The 14,144-nt window shown below is 37.9% G+C and overlaps 1 pseudogene; it reads left to right on the plus strand.

Moving 5' to 3' along the window:
* LOC102436790 overlaps positions 1–13,888 on the plus strand; it is a 119,668-nt pseudogene extending 105,780 nt beyond the window's left edge.
* Positions 13,889–14,144: the final 256 nt, after the last annotated feature.

Consider the following 14,144-nt stretch of genomic DNA (forward strand, 5'->3'; position numbering starts at 1 on the left):
ATATATATATTCCTTAATATGGTTTGATTAAAGCAAAACTCTAGAACAAAAAATCAAGTATTTCTCATTCTAATTCCCAACAGGATCACAACTGACAATTGACATTTATTCCAGTTAAAATCCACTAGTAGAACATTCCAAGATCAAATACTGCTTACTGTTGGGGAAATTCCTTTCTTTCTAACGCAGCAAGCATTCAGCCCTGACACATGCATGGCAAAGACATCCAGGTTGCACAATGATCCAAACCCAGCCAGTCCTTGGCCCTGGACTCCTGAAAACTTTACGTGCTCCCATGGAACTTGGCTCTGGCCATGGTCTTTAAAACAAAATAGTCCTGACTAACTGAATTCCATCTCTAAAGAACAACTCTGACTCCAGGCAATCACTCGTCATCCAGGTTTTGTCCTTATCACCACCATTTGCCCAAAACAGGGACCCCTGTGTCCTTCTGGTTCCTCATTTCATCAGGGACAAGTTCCAGACTTCAACCTTTTTACATTTCCTCCTCCCATCTTGGATACCTGTCTCTATTAATTATGTTAAAGTAACTAACAGAATGTTTCAATTTCTTGCAATGTAAGTGACAGTTTACCTATAGCAATCTTTAATAGGCACATTTCCTTATATTCTTTCACTTTTACAGAAAAGAGTTGGTCATTGTTTATAAAGAAATCTTGCTGTTACCTTAGGAAAATCAGTCTAGGTCAACTTTGGCCCATCCTATTTAATAAAGAGGTAATAAGCAAATTGACCATCAGACCCTTGCACAAGATGGCCACCCCCATGTGGTCACAAGATGGCCACCCCCATGTGGTCACAAGATGGCCACCACAAGATGGCCGGCAGGGGAGGGCAGTTGTGGCCAATCAGGCTAGCAGGGGAGGGCAGTTAGGGGTGACCAGACACACAGGGGAGGGCAGTTGGGGGCGACCAGGCTTGCTGGGGAGGGCAGTTGGGGATGACTGGGCCTGCAGGGGAGGGCAGTTGGGGGTGACTGGGCTGGCAGGGGAGTGCAGTTGAGGGCAATCGGGCAGGCAGGCAGGTGAGTGGTTGGGAACCAGCAGTCCCAGATTAAAGAGGGTGCAGGCTCACCCCCCCCGACCCCCAGTGCATGAATTTCATGCACTGGGCCTCTAGTAATTTAAAATAAATAAATGGCATTGTAGAGAGTTGCATTGTAATGGATCTGATTATTTCCCAAAGACAGCATTAGTAAACAATTCTCCTTTTCGGGAAAGAGTTAAAATATATAAACTTCAAGTGTCCTACCTTACTGAAATGTTGGCCAGAAATATTTCTCTCCCCTTCATCTTGAAAGGCAGAGTCTAATGCCCCTCCTGAATGACCTGTTTGACCAATAGAATGCAGAAGTGACATTCTTAAACCTCTGAGGCTACTCAGAAGAACCTGAAAGTTTCCACTAGATTTCTTAGAACGTGGATCTCAGATGTTTGAGATGCCATGTAAAAAGTTGGACTATCCTGAGATATGCAGCTGGAAAAACCACATGGGGTATCCTGAAACTAGGTGAAGAATTAAACAGAGTTGTGCAAACAGCCTTGTTGATCCAGCCCTTAGGATTTTGAGTCTTCCCAAAGGTTGGGGCCAGATATTAGTCATCTTTACTGAACCCTACATAAAGTGCAGATTCAAAAGCAAAATCAACGAGTGTTGTTATTTCGAGCCATAAAGGATTTATTTCTGGGACAGAGAATGTTACACAGTAATCAGTAACTGAAACATTTTCTGTTATCACCTATTGGTTACATGAGGTTGAAATCATGAAAGTTGTTGGGAGTTTCTTTACCCCATCTTCCTCATGTAATCACATAATTGGAGCCACCATGAAGCCAAATTGTGAGGCAGGTAGAGCTGTTATAACTTTTATTCCCCTGTCTCAAACATCCATTCATTTATACATCGATGGCATTCCCTACTTACTCTGAAATTTACAGGGACCTCATGTTCCCCATGGATTGCTTCTCTCTGACTTTTCCAAATAAATCCGACACTCAGAAAATGTAATCTTAAATTTATCTATTTTTGTCAATTTGTAGTTGTGATTGTTGATTCCTACTTGGTTATTTCTCCTAAGATTGATTCCTCCAGTCTACAAATGTCATTTTCTTTTCTTACCATCTTTATATCAGGTCTGAACTAGATTACTTCCAGGTTACTTTTGTTCACCCTACCCTTACCCATGTATTCTCTATACTGCAGCCAGAAGTCTTTCTGAAATGTAAATCCTATCACTAACCTCTTATCCCACCCCCCTTTCTCATACCTCATATACCTCACACCACACACACACACACACACACACACACACACACACAGTCTCAACTCCTTAAAATATTCGATGAGGCCCTAGCTGGTTTGGCTCAGTGGATAGAGTGTCAGCCTGCAGACTGAAGGGTCTCAGGTTCGATTCTGGTTAAGGGCATATGCTGGGGTTACAGGCTCAATCCCCAGTAGGGAGGGAGTGTGCAGGAGACAGCCAATCAATGATTCTCTCTCATCATCTATGTTTCTATCTCTCTCTCCCTCTCCCTTTCTCTCTGAAATCAATAAAAATATTTGAAAACAAAACAAAAAAAATTCTATATGATACCTAAAGAATTTTCCCTGATTTTTTTTCCCACCCTTTCTCACTATTTCCCTACACTCACTGGTGTCCTAAAACTATGAAATATTCATAACTCCTCAAATTTAATGTGTGCACTCTCTTCTTTAGGTCTCTGCAAAGAGTTTCTTTCATCTTTAGAACTCACTGATTCTCTTTACCTTTCCTTATACTTTTACACCTTTCAATTTTCCCCTATACCTCGGTAAAAACAACTATTGCATAAAGACTTCCTGGACTCCTTCCTCAATATTGATTATTTAATCTTTCTCTCAAGACATATAAACATAATGAAGGCATATAAACTTTTGTATTACTCCTGAGACACCCCCTGTGGCAACTAAGATATTGATCACATGGTAAACCTTAAATATTTGTGATATGAGTAACAGTTATTAGTTGCAATTTTGTGTCAATTACACATCAAAAGATAGCACACTCACTTTTATTAGTACTGGTAGCCTAGTAATAGGTAGTTCAAATTAAACGTGTCTAAACTGATTTCAATTTTTTAAACCATAATATTATCCTCCTGAAGCCATTTCTACTTTAAGCATCAACAATTGTATCCTTTCAATTCCTCTACCTTCAAAATACATATTTCTGGATCCAATCCCTTTTCACCATCTCCAGTGTTACCACCTCGGTCCAATATCCAGTCACCTCTCATTTAGATTGTTGCTTGGGCCTCTTGGTTGGCTTTTGTTTCCACTATGCCACCTACTCTTGGCATAGCCATCCAGAGTGATCTTCAAAAAATCCAAGTCAGATTATGCCATAGTTGCTGTATGATGGTCTTCAATGCCCTAAATGGTTTAATATTGTTGGCATTATCAAATCCATCAAATGAAGTTAAGATGAGAGAAATGAAAAGAGGCAGATGTTCTGTAACTCAATATAATTAGAAGTTCTCTCAATATAATTAGATTTTGATTAAAATACATGAAAACTATACTTTGTTAACTTGGATTTCCTTTCTCTTTATGCTTAGTCTATCTCCTACTACTCCCTCCAATGCTCACTCCTCTGAAGACACACTGACTTGTGCAACATGCCTTAATCATACCAGTCAATTTCCAACCCAGGCCCTTGAACTTGCTGTTTTCTTTTGCCTAGAAATAGCCTCCTCATAATCATCCACAGCCTCATTCCCTCATTTCTTTTAGGACTTGACTCAATTTTACCTTTTTTGAGAGGGCTTCTTTGACTTCATTATTAGGTTAACTACCCATTGCTAGCATTCCTTATCCTCCTTTATTATTAATTTATTGTTTTTTCTATACTTATCACCATTTATCAATATATATATGTCTCAACCCCACAGAATATAAACTACATACCGACTGGGATGTTTTGTTAAAAAAAAAAACTATATCACCAGAACCTAAAACAATGCCTGACACATAAGAAATACTCAGTGAATGTTTGTTGGATGAGTAAATGAACATCGGGAACATCTAAAATTGTTATTGCTCATTCTATTGCTACACTTAAGGCAATAGCAATTCTTTGGTTCACACAAGAAGCTTTAGCAAGGCTGATACCTCTTGCCAGAGAAGCACTCAGAGACTCCAGACTGACTAACAACACCCTTTTCTTAGCATCTCCTCCTGCCTCACCTCATCACTCTTTCTCCTTTACCCTCCTCCTCCCTATCTTTCCTCCTAATGAAATGACTTGCTTAAACTCTGAATACAGGACCCACAAAAATAAGTCAAACAAAGTGTTTCCGGTCCCCAGCATCTTCTACTATTCTGGAACTTCACTTGTGCTATAGTAGATTCCTTCCACACTACATTTTAATGAAATATTAACCAGAATATCCAAAAAGTCATCTTTGGTATTTTCTTCTTTGAAAAAATAGCTAATCTCTAGACTAGAGACTTTGGCTTTGGTTTGGTTTGTTCTGATGAAAGAAGAAACAAACACATTGAACAATCAGGCTCTGTATTAAGCGCTTTGCAGGCATAATTTCATTTAATCTATACAATGTCATGTGAGGGAGGCTTATGATTATCCTCTTGGTACTAAATAGGAAAGGGAGCAGTTAAATATCTTGACCATGGCAACAAAGCTAATTAATAAGCAGTGGAACTTGGCACTATAACCCCAAATTCTGTTCTTAACTCTTAAAATACACAATGTGAGTGTTTTTAGCCTTTTTATTTGAAATATTTCTGGTTTTTATGTGTTTCCCCCATGGTGCTGAGCTGTAAAACTTTACAATGCACAGAGACTAGGTCGTTTTTCTAAGGGGCAACCAGGGAGTGGGGATTAGGGCTAACTGCTTCCACTCTGCAGTCTAATTGTAGAGAGAGGTCACGGGTGAAAGATCTTCCAGCTGAGAAGAGTATAAAAGAAGAGAAAAAGTGGTTAATAATCCTAACTTTAAGGGAACAAAAGGAAAAAAAGACAAAGTTTGTCTAGGCCTAAAGACTTTCCCCAGCAAATACAAGAAATTTAAAAATAAAATAATAATAAAAATTCTCACCTTGTTTTTTATTCTTTTTCTTGAAATGCCGGACATATTATATTGCTAATATTATTTATTACTTGCACTGGAAAATGCTGTTTAAATTAAGACCATGATAGTAATTCAATCCTTTACATATAGCCATGTTCCAATTTCCTTTATTGTCACCAAATCAAAACACACACATATACACACACACTTACTTAAATTTAGTGAAAAGAAAAATACAATCTATTGCAGTTCAAACATATACCATTTTTCTCATGACCTTAAATAATTTGTGAACTTATATTGTAACAGTATTTGAATACAATCCAATAAATGTTTTTGAAAAAAAATGTGTATTAGCATTTATAAATATTTTGGGATGATTAAATTAGGCTAAATTTAATCACTGGGTATGTTGTGGACCTAATTATTTTCTATTAACCTACAGGTGAGCTATTTTGCCCTGCATACTAGCTATTAGATGGTGTTTGTATGCAAGTCTTGGGACCCCCTTTACTGTAGAAATTACCTCACAAGTGGGATTTTTGAGCACAAAAGTAATTTTCTCAAAAGGGAAACTTTCTTATATTCTCTTTAGTAATGAACTGCTAATTTGAAGATACAACCTATAATAAAAGTACTTTAAGTACATTTTTCCTAATGAAAACACACAAAGATTTGTGCTGACATAATTTTGATTTTATATTTATGAATTATAACATGAAGGAATAAATTTTTAGTCTTCCTGTTACACTTTTGTCTTTTTTTCAATCCAGAATTATAGAGGAGTTGCAAGGCAATTAAGAGTGTTGTGTGGAGCATTCAGGTGCAGCACTGGAATTTTAAAACACTTTAAAGGCACTTTGAATAGGAATGTACAGTAATACACCTTTTAAACTCTACATCGACTTTAAAATTTTTCATGGAAAATTCCCAAGTTACCACGATAAGGTAAAGCTCTGTTTTCTTTGGGGAATATTTTTGGGAAAAATAACTTAGTTTTATTTTTATGGAAAAAATATCTAAATAGTAGTATTGCTGTTTAAATTTTGCCACATTTCTTTTTGTGGGCGTTTTGAAGGATTATGAAAACATTGTGTTTTGGCTTCCCCTGAATGTGAGAAAGAGGCAGTGTGTAAGTACTGACGTACGTGGGCTTTATGTAAAGAGATTTTGCCATTTTTCAAGCCAGATATAGCTTTTGTATCAACAAATGAGACACAAATCCCCAATTTAGACTTGGAGAGAAATAATCCTATAATATTTACATAAATTATTTGTTATTATAGGTTTGTTGATGAGAGCATTGTATGTATCTAATGCTACCAAAAATTTAAATTTTACTATGTATTTAAGTTAATCAAATAAGTAACATTTACCTGTAGTAATCGTGGAGGACAGAATTGTTACTATGAGGGACCTTCTGATACAGATATCTATAAATAAGAGTGAAGGTAAATATCTGAGCATGTATATGCTAAGTAAACCAAGGTCTGAGAATGCTTTCCATTCAGAACGTTGAGTGCTATTATATATAGACAGCAACTCAATCGTGAAAAATATTTAATGGAGCTTCTTATGTTTTAGCTATAAATTCTTTCATCAAAGATATGATTTTACTTTCATAGTAGGCTTCCACTCAAATATACTACTAATCTCTTCTCAACATTCTGTACAATTCTCTGGTCTTTCAATACTTTATCTTGGGTTATGTTAGTCTTTCATTTCTATCTATTTACTAAGACACGATTGGTTGCCTTCCAGGCACACCAGGAACCCTTCTACAGACTCGAAATATATTCCTCATTGCTTTCACAGTTGATTATCTTGAGGTGGCCAGGTAAGAAAGGGCCACTGTCAGTACACAGGTCATTCCCAGAGTGAGCTGCTAGCATGATTCGGTTTGAGAGTCCCTTTTTGTGCATTCACACTCAGACTTTTAAGCAATGATGTCAGCATTACCCCAGAGATTTAAAAGAAGTAAAGGGCATATGGAAAACCAAGGTAGGGTTAAATTCCATGAGATATTTAGACATTCTTAAAATAGGACAGTTTTGTTTGGAGAAGCCAACAAAATGGAACTCGTAAATCCATCTCACAGCAGTCCAACAAAGGGTCTTCAGTCTAAACATTACTTATGATGGAATGAAATTCCCCAAATCATGTGAAACAACCATTATAAGGAAATGCATGTAGCTAAAAAATAAGAAAAATGTAATGGCTCTCTGCAAGATAGACCAGATGTCTGCTTCTGCATGCCTCTTTCTTTTTTATCTCTCGGGTAATGCTGAAGTCATTGCTTACGTGTTTGAGTGTGAATGAGAATGACCATTTCACACCAAATATTTCCAACCAGTCTGTCACCTGGCAAATAGCTGAGAATGCTTCTTGACATCTTGTTTTGCAGGGCGGCAATAATCACTCACCACCCGTCAGTTCCACAGTGTCTCGTCACCTGTCACTGGTGATTCTGGCCGTCAACAGCCAGTGCCTCTGTGATATCACTTCTGCCTGTTGGGAGTGCAACACCTCAAGCTGTCCTGTTGCTTAGATAGGAAATATGTTGACTGAAATAAAATTCTAGAGGTACTGTTTACACACTGTCAACAGAGATAAAAACCCAAACTGCACAGACTGAAAATAAAGGGGGCAATGGGCATAATAAGGATCATCTTTACTCCAGAATTATGTATATGCTCCATTGGCATATGCTCCTTTATATGAAAAGAAAACATTTAGCTTGTACAGAATATTAATGGCATTGTTGGGTTAGATAAAGAACAGCAAAGAAAACAGAGAAATTTCAAATGATGCATTTTGAACTTAGCAAAGCGTATTTTATTACTAAGGAATAGCAAGTGAAAATCAAACTGCTCAACAATGTTTTACCCCTAGAAAGGAAAGATCAATAAATAAATGAGTTTTGAATACCATCACACATTGGTTAATGAGGAAAACATGTCTTGACTTTAGGTCTTGACATACATTTCCCCCCACCTCATTCTTGGAATTATTTCTACTTATGATTCATGTATAGGCCACCTCTGAATGAATAGTTTCATAATGGGGAGGATATTGCCTGTATATATTTTGAAGCCCTTCACTTTCTTTGAACTTCCCCAAGTACTCATGTCCATTATCCAACTGGCTCTAAAATTCACATCTCAATTGTTCATTCAGTTTAGTGAAAGATGATTGAAGAAGTATCCTCATACCCTTTATTTTAAAAAAATCTAATAACCTTTATGAGAGAATAGATCCACTAAAATTATATTTGAGTAATATAAAAATTATATTTCTTATAGTAAGAAATATTTCAAATCAAATTACATATAGCATAAATGAGGGGCTTGTGTAAATCTAATAATTATCATGAAAGTACAAATGCCAAGCAGCAAAAGCTAATTACAAGTCAACTTTCTCATATTTGGAAAAAACCTTTGATGATTTCACAGCCAAACTCACACAATAGATTTGTTCCGATTTTTTTAAAAAGTGAGACAATTTGAAAATTCTCATTAAATTTTGAATTTAGTTATTTATAGGTAAATATTAACTATAAATATCAATAAATGACCATAAAAATAGGATATTTTTATTGTATGAAAATTTGTTGTATACATGTTATAGCACAAACCTATTCCCCCTGAAGTATATGTATTTAGAGCACAAACAAATGTAGACATGGCTGGCTTATGTATAAGCAAATAATATGTATGTGTCATAATATCATATATAATAAAAGCCTAATATGCTAAGTGTCCAGTTGTCGGTTCAACCAATCAAAGCATAATATGCTAATGATATGCTAAGGCCGCTCAACCACTCGCTATGACACTCACTGACCACAAGGAGGCAGACAGTCAACCAGTCAACCAGTCGCTATGACGTTCACTGACCACCGGAGGCAGATGCTCCAACCAGTAGGTTAGCTTGCTGCTGGGGTCTGGCTGATCTGGGGACTGAGCGAGACAGGCTAGACATGCCCTGGAGCCCGCCCGCGGTCCCTCTTGGTTGGCCAACCTCCTACGTCCCTCCCTGACCCTGATCATGTACCAGTGGGGTCCCTTTGCCTGGCCTGGGCCCTCACAATCTGGGACCCCTCGGGGGATGTCCAAGAGCTGGTTTCAGCCAAATCCCGCAGGCCAGGCCGAGGGACCCCACTGGTGCATGAATTCATGCACCAGGCCTCTAGTAAACTATAAGGCTGGAAATGTTTTCTCAAATTGCAGGTAGCCAAGGTCAAACTTCAAATCTGAACTTTAATCTCATCCACTTCAAAGAGCCTGTCACATGCACTGACACCCCTGGAGTTGCTTGGTCCTACCCAGCAGCCTCTTTGAGTTGGGTTCACAAGGAAAGCTCTCCCCTGACTACTTCCACACATTCCCCAGTCTATGCTGGGCCCAAAGTAAAAGTCCAGTGGGTACCTGAACAAGCAGGCACTAATCTCTATTTCCTGGACCACAGAGACCCACAGTCAATTCTCCAAAGCATTCTCTCACATAGTTTTCTTACCAAACTTGGATTAAAGAGTAAGAAGCATCCACACCTTTCCCTCCTCCCGCCACTTTCTGTTAGGCAGACAATTATCCTCAAAGAAAGCAGTACTTACACACTCTTGGCAAATCCAGCATAGATTATTCAAGTATGTGTGTATAGAACATATGCATACCTATCAGCAACATCAGCTATGTTTCAGTTTGCTTGAGAGTGGAGATAATGGGTAAAGTCCACTTTAATAACCCATTAGATAGAAAAAGATGATAGATGATAGATGATAGATAGATAGATAGATAGATGACAGAGTGCACACACACACACATGCACATACTAAGTTTAAACACTATGTTAACTGAAGACATTTTTGTACTAATAATGAACATTACATATTATGTCACACAATAAATACTTATTTCAAAAACTGGGTAGATTTCTTTACATTTTACATTCTTTATTCATTTTTAAAAAACACAGAAAATAGGCTAAAACTTTAAAATTACAGCCTCATTTTTCCCTTTCGCCCTTAACACCCTCCAACCAAACATATCCTATATAATAAAAGCCTAATATGCAAAGTGTCTGGTTGTCTGGTCGGCCGTTCAACCAATCAAAGCGTAATATGCTGATGATATGCTAAGACTACTCAGCCACTCTCTATGACTTGCACTGATCACCAGCGGGCAGACAGTCGACCACTCGACCAGTTGTATGATGTGTACTGACCACTAGGGGGCAGATGCTCTGACCCATAGGTTAGTTTGCTGCTGGGATCTGGTTGATTGAGACTGAGCGAGACAGGCTGGACATGCCCTGGAGCCCTCCAGCAATCCCTCCTCAGCTGGCCAACCTCCTGCATCCCTCCCTGGCCCCAATCGTGCACCAGGCCTCTAGTAAATAAAAAAAAAAAGAGAGAAAGATAAATGACTTAGGAAAGAGGAGTTATGTGGAAAAGAGACAGGTTCTTCCTGGAAAAGACTGAAGTCATTTTTAGTTAACTAAACATGAGCTATTCCTAAAGCAAAGAAGGCATATTTAGTCCTTAAAAATATTAATTCTGATTTTTTTTTCAGCACTATACTACAGTTACTTGTTTCTTCATCAGCGGCTAAAATAGTTAGGCCTATCAAAATACAGAGACACTTGGGAAAAGAATCGCAGGACAATGGCTCCAAAGAAGCTGCCACCTTCCCTGGAAGCTTCCAGTGAGCTGAGATAACTCTCCTGCAGCAGTGGGGGGCACCCAGACCCATGCTATCATTCCTTCTGTCTTTCCATTCTCCTTTTCCAGGCTGTTTCATACAGCAACTATTCAAATGTTTTTTGGATACTTTCATCAGCTATGGCTTCCAAAAGTTTGGTTAAAATAGTAAGTTAGCTGAGCAAGCAACATTGTGGCCTTTTCCTTTTATTGGGCACACCAGTCAGTTGCTGCCCCTCCCCCATTCTATTCTCCTCGCACCAGGACAGAGCCTTCCCTGGATGGCTGTTCTGCTGGCTGGCCAGGGGCCATTTCCTTGCAAGCCACACATCTGTGCCCTTGGAATCTGAATCGTTGCCTTCATTTCAGGGCATCAGGGATATTTCTGCCAAACTCTGAGCTGTTTCTTTCCTTTTTGTTCTTTAATTCCTCCTTGGGTTTTTTTTTTCTTTCTTTTTTTCTTTTTTCAATTCCTGAGAGCAGTCTGTGCTACTCACATAGCTGACACAGCTGACACCACTAGAAAATACAAGAGTGATTTGGAGGGTTTTAATTCATCTCCTCGCTACCTCAACTGGCTGACTTTTTTATTTTGGAGAAGTCATTTAAATTCTTTCAGTTCCTTGTAAATTTATCTGCAAAATGAGGTTTATTATAGGACTGTGTGAGGAGCAAATAACTGGTATTAGTCTTCCTCTTAGGTCAGAGGGCCCCTCATCCATGACTGACCAAAATGCAGGGGGTTGAGCTGAAAGGCTACCTTTTACCTAAATTGTTCCCTTCTCTTCTTAAATTTGGTGTTTTCACAATGGGATTTTTAAAGGCCAAATAAAAACAATGATGCCTTGTGAAGGCTCCAGATCCATGAAAACAGCAACAACAAAATTATGAAATCCGTAACAGTGCTCAGCTAATATTTTAATCTATAAATCAACATTTCAGAACCCTTCGCTCTGTAAGAGATAGCCATTGTACATATTTATCTTTGCAAACTTAGAATTTAATGGCTTCTAATCTATGCTCACAACCTGGAGAATGTTATCATATTTAAGGCCCACATGGAAAAGTACTTTTAAGACATACCAGTTACAGTTTATATACAAAAGTCAGTTCCTTTTTAAATGTCATTTCCATTAGTATCTTATATCAGAATTACAAGTGAAATGGACACACTGTAACCTAGTATTTTAAAAGGTTATGTTGAAGGAGGAGAGAGGCTTAAATTAATTTTCCCCGTTCTTATCCAGTAGGTCTTTACCTCAATAGGATTTCCTATAATTCTATCTTAATCCATGTCTCTACGGATGAACCAAACAGACCACAACATAGAAGAGCCTGCCAAACTGGCTCCCTGCCAGCAGCCCTTTCTACCCTTTAAGAGAGACTTCAGCTTAATGATTGTACAGTTATCCAAATCAATCAAGAAAGCAAAGAGCAGACGTGTATCTTACGCTCTGCAAAGATCTATTTGTTTAGCCATGTGCAAACACTGCCCTAAAATGGTCAGAAGGATAGCACGTTAATCATTTACTAGGTCTATTCAATTTTTAAAATTAATGCTAAGAATAAATCATTTCAAGGAATTTTTCTATATAAGCAATATTAATTTGATATTTGAGAGGACTTGCACTGCTGATTTTATTACTGGAGACTTGAAGTAGAAAATTATTTGTAAGGTCTAATGGAATCCATAATTATATTTTGGGGACTATGAATTAGCCAAAGATAATAAAAGTATCTTCTAGCGAAACCAGTGAAATGGAAGGATAAAAGTTATATGAAGGCTAAAAGCTCACACTATACCACCTTGCCCTAAGCGTTGCTCTATACTATTGGAAACACATTATAGAGGTTTGATACGTATTTCCTAATGAACAATTTTACTGGAACTATTTGTACCACAATCTTTCCTTTCCCTGCATTTTGATTACTGTTAAGAGACTAGAAAAAATGCATTATTTATTTTAAGGCCAATATATGATCATACTGAGTAAAATGTAGATAGTTGGATATCTATCACAGTAAATATTCAACATTTATATCCCTTAGAAATTTTAAGTCTAACTTTCAGCTTGATGGAATTCAGTATCACTGAATTTACAATTTTTTTCATTAGAAAATTATCTTGGTTATAAATCCTAGATAAAAATACCCAAATGAGAACAGATTTTTTTTTTATCAAATAATGAACAAAAGGGTTGATTCAAAAAAAGTTGTCTTATTTACTGTCTACACAGGACATAGAAAATGCAAAATGTCTTATCTAAATTTGAAAGTTGGTATTTAAATCTCTCCATATAAACTTTTTTCAGGGTTTGAATGGATAAAACAAATGAAAAGTGTTTACTTCTTATCTAAAAATTATTACTAAGCCAAAAATGAGTCCTCTGTTAAATAGACTCTTAAGAATCTATACAATAACTGCACTCAATAACTTGAATATTTACCAAGAAAAAAATAAAAATTTTGCACTCTGTGTATTGTGAGAGACTTTTAAAGTATGAGATATACCATATTATAATTTATTTAAGAAAATAAAACTAAAGTGCAGAAAATAAATTAATTCTGTTATAGTGTCTTCGGTGAAATGCCTTCTCCTTCAGTCTATGAACTGCAGGTCCTCTAAGGAGAACTTGCTCAACTTCTCAAGAGTTCACTTACAAACAAAAATATTTCTAGGGTGGAGACTTGCGCTTCCTCTTGGTCTAATATCTGCGAGGCAGTGGCTAAGCCCTCCTCTGAGTCTCCCAATGCTGCCCAAGGACCAACAACAAGAAGAAAGATGCTGGAAAGTCAGGCAAGACAGATGAAGACCCTGTGAACAAAGTCCAAAGACAAGGCCAAAAAGAAGTGGTCCAAAGGCAAAGTTACGGACAAAGCAACGTATGACAAACTCTGTAAGGAAGTTCTCAACTATAAGCTTATAACGCCAGCTGTTGCCTCATAGACTCTGAAGATGTGTGGCTCCTTGGCCAGGGCAGCCCTTCAGGAGCTCCTTAGTAAAGGACTTATTAAACTAGTTTCAAGGCACAGAGCTCAAGTAATTTATACCAGAAACACCAAAGGTGGGGATGCCCCAGCTGCTGGAGAAGACACATGAACAACAGGTCTCACAGGCCACACATTTTGAAAAATAATACTATATCTCTATATATAAAAGGCTAATATGCAAAGTGTCCCCTTGGGAGTTCAACCAGGACACGGGAGTTTGATTGCTCGCTATGATGTGCAGGGGGACAGCGCGGAACAAAGAAAGGACCTGACTGGCAACCAGGGAAGGAAGGCCCTGATTGGCCCTGATCACTGGTCAGGCCTAGGGACCCCACCCATGCATGAATTTCATGCACCAGGCCTCT

The sequence above is a fragment of the Myotis lucifugus genome, unplaced genomic scaffold (assembly GCF_000147115.1).
Source record: "Myotis lucifugus unplaced genomic scaffold, Myoluc2.0 scaffold_163, whole genome shotgun sequence".
In the NCBI taxonomy this organism is placed as follows: domain Eukaryota; kingdom Metazoa; phylum Chordata; class Mammalia; order Chiroptera; family Vespertilionidae; genus Myotis; species Myotis lucifugus.